Raw genomic sequence first — 3,152 nt, 5'->3', positions numbered from 1 at the left:
AAAAACATACCAAATATGAAATATTTGTAAGCTATCTCTATAATTTTTAGTTTATCTTTTTTTAAATATATTTCTTTATTGGTTTCAGAGAGGAAGGGAGAAGGAGAAAGAGATAGAAACATCAATGATGAGAATCATTGATTGGCTGCCTCCTGCACGCCTGCTACTGGGGATTGAGCCCTCAACCCAGGCATGCGCCCTTGGCCAGAATCGAACCTGGGACCCTTCAGTCCACAGGCTGATGCTTTATCCACTGAGCCAAGCCGGTTAGGGCTAGTTTATCTTCATTATTGAAAGTATTACTAATGTCCCCTTTTTCTTTATAATTTTTATACTCAAGTTTATTGAGGTGTTTGTTTGTTTTTATTGATTTCAGAGAGGAAGGGAGAGGGAGAGAGAGATACAAACATCAATGATGAAAGAGAATCATTGATTGGCTGCTTCCTGCATTCCCCCAACTGGGGATCGAGCCCACAATGTGGGCATGTGCCCTTGACCAGAATGGAAGCTGGGACCCGTCAGTCTGCAGGCCGACACTCCATCCACTGAGCCAAACCGGCTAGGGCTATTGAGGTATCATTTACATACCATAAAATTCATCCATTTTAAGTGCACAATTCAATGATTTTTAGTACATTTTACAGAGTTTGGCAACCATTGCAATCATCCAATTTTAGAACATTTCATCAGCCAAATAATATCACTCTATAAGCTATAATTTAAAAAATTATGAAATGTTTCAAAATCTGTAAAAGTAAAGAGAATAATACCCATATTTACATATCACACAGATTTAACAAATGTTAACATTTTGCAAGCATAGATTTTTTTATTTAATTTATTGGGGTGACATTGGTTAATAAGATTATATAGGTTTTGATTGTACAATTCTATGATATATCATCTGTATATTGCATTGTTGCCCACCACCCAAAGTCAAATCTTCTTCCATTATCATATATTTGATATTTGGACAGAGAGTGGCCACAGGACCAGAGCCTCTGACAGGTAATGGTATTTATCCAGAATTTCATAACAATAACTATTTATCTTTTTACTTTATTTTTTAATGTTTTTGATGTATTTGAGAGAGAGGAAGGTGAGAAAGAGAAACATCGACTTGTTGCTCCACTTGTTTATGCATTCACCGGTTTATTCTTGTATGTGCCCTGACCAGGGATCAAATCTACAACCGCGGTGTATTGGGATGATGCTCTAACCAACTGGGCTACCCAGCCAGGGCCAAAAATGGGCCCTTAATTTTGAATGAAGGAGACTCTGGGAGGTAGTGTTGCTGTGTGGTCAGTTCTCTGGTAAGAAAAAGCATGAGATGAGAGATTACAACCAGTCAGGAAATTCACAAGCTAATTCTAAATTTTATATGCAAATACAAATGACCTAGACTAGCCAAGAAAATCTTGAAAAAGAGGAACAGAATGAGAGGACTTACATTGGAAGTCTGAGTAGAGTGACAAGGAGTCCACACAGGTACTGGAGGTGGGAGCAGGAGCCACCGCACAGGGTATTCCTGCCTGGCTTCCTCATTGCTAAGGCCCGTGTTGGTGGGACTTGCTCCCGGCAGCAAAAACACAAGGAGGCGCTTACCACAGGGTTTTCACGCTGACGGTGCTCATCCCAGAGGAGGAAAGGTTTCACCCACTTCCCCGGCTCACACACGCCTCTGACAGTGGCTCCACCTGTGGCCTCAGGACATTCCAGGGACTTCTGCTCAGAGTCCAGTCTCCTCCCAGCTGATCTGTAGCACATCCCTGAGGGAGGTCACTGTACTTCAGGAAGCGTGATCATATTTTATTCCAGGTTAAGGCTATTAGGAAGAAGAGGAGAGGAATTGCGGACGAAAGAGGCCACATGCGAACCTGACAAGCTCAGGGAAGGCCTGCATGGCGGCCTTGCAAACTCAGAGACCTAAAGTAACCACAAAGGATTAAATTAAACTTTAACTAAAAGCAGTGACGGTGGGTAGTTACGTCCGAGGCTGGTCTCTTCACTGACAAGGTCAACCTTTATCTTAACTGAGCCTAGCAGTCTTTTTTTTTTTGCCTAGCTGTCTTTTTGCACCTATGATAACATATCCTTGAAATGTCTGGGTTACTTGTAACTTCCCTTTTTCCGGACCCCTTGGGACACAACCTAATGTGTCTGGGCACCAGGACAGATACCACAGATTCCTTCATTGTTATCATGTTCATTGTTCCTGTACCCACCTAAGTATGTGTCTATCATTTTATTTTTTATCCAATCCCAGAGGTTTCCGCCCTCCCTGCTTTGCTTTCTCCCACCTCTCTAGTCTATCACCAATGGATTTCATGTAACCAACCTACATCCCTCCTTTGATTGCAATGTATAAAAATAGAGGAAAACCTGCCATTTCTCCGGAGCATTATCTCAATCCATTGAGGTTCTGCTTTCCAGCAATTGTCGACAGTTTGGCTCAAATAAACTCACAAAAATCTAAAAAAAGAGAGAGAACTTACATTATCAGATCTCAAGACTTACCATAAAACTACAGTCATCAAGACAGTGTGGTATTGGCAGAAGTAGACAATAGATTAGTAGATATGGTTTTTTTCATTGATTTTTAGAGAGAGAGAAAGTGAGAGAGAGACATCTATTGGTTGCCTCTGGTACATGCCCAATAGGGGATTGAACCCACAACCTAGGTATGTGCCCTGACCGAGAACTGAACCCACAACCTTTTAGTGTGTGGGAAGACATGCCACCCAACTGAGCCACTCAGCCAGGGCCAAGGAAGTACCCTTTATTATTTTTTCTTTTAAATATCTGTTGAAAGTATTACATATGTCCCCTTTTACCCCATTGCCCTCTGCCGCCCGCCCCCCCCAAAGAAGTACCTTTTAATGTTTATTATAAATCAGGACATAAAGAAAGCGTGGTGTAATTTTGCAAGTAGGAATTGAGTGCCTTCTATGTGTCTGAGTCTGTGTTGGGCACAAGGCCAGGAATATGTGACTCTAGGCAGCTGCTGGCAAGTAAATGTGGGAGGAAGGGAAGCGGTTGGCACTAGAGATTCAAGGAAAAGCTGCATTAAGTACATATCCTGTTAGAGATTTAAGGCTGAGGCTGGAGGAGAGGGGGAGACGGTGTGTGTGTGTGTGTGAATTGGGGCTTCG

Source organism: Myotis brandtii, unplaced genomic scaffold, assembly GCF_000412655.1.
Source record: "Myotis brandtii unplaced genomic scaffold, ASM41265v1 scaffold482, whole genome shotgun sequence".
NCBI lineage: Eukaryota > Metazoa > Chordata > Mammalia > Chiroptera > Vespertilionidae > Myotis > Myotis brandtii.
Note: the sequence above shows the minus strand (reverse complement) of the source record.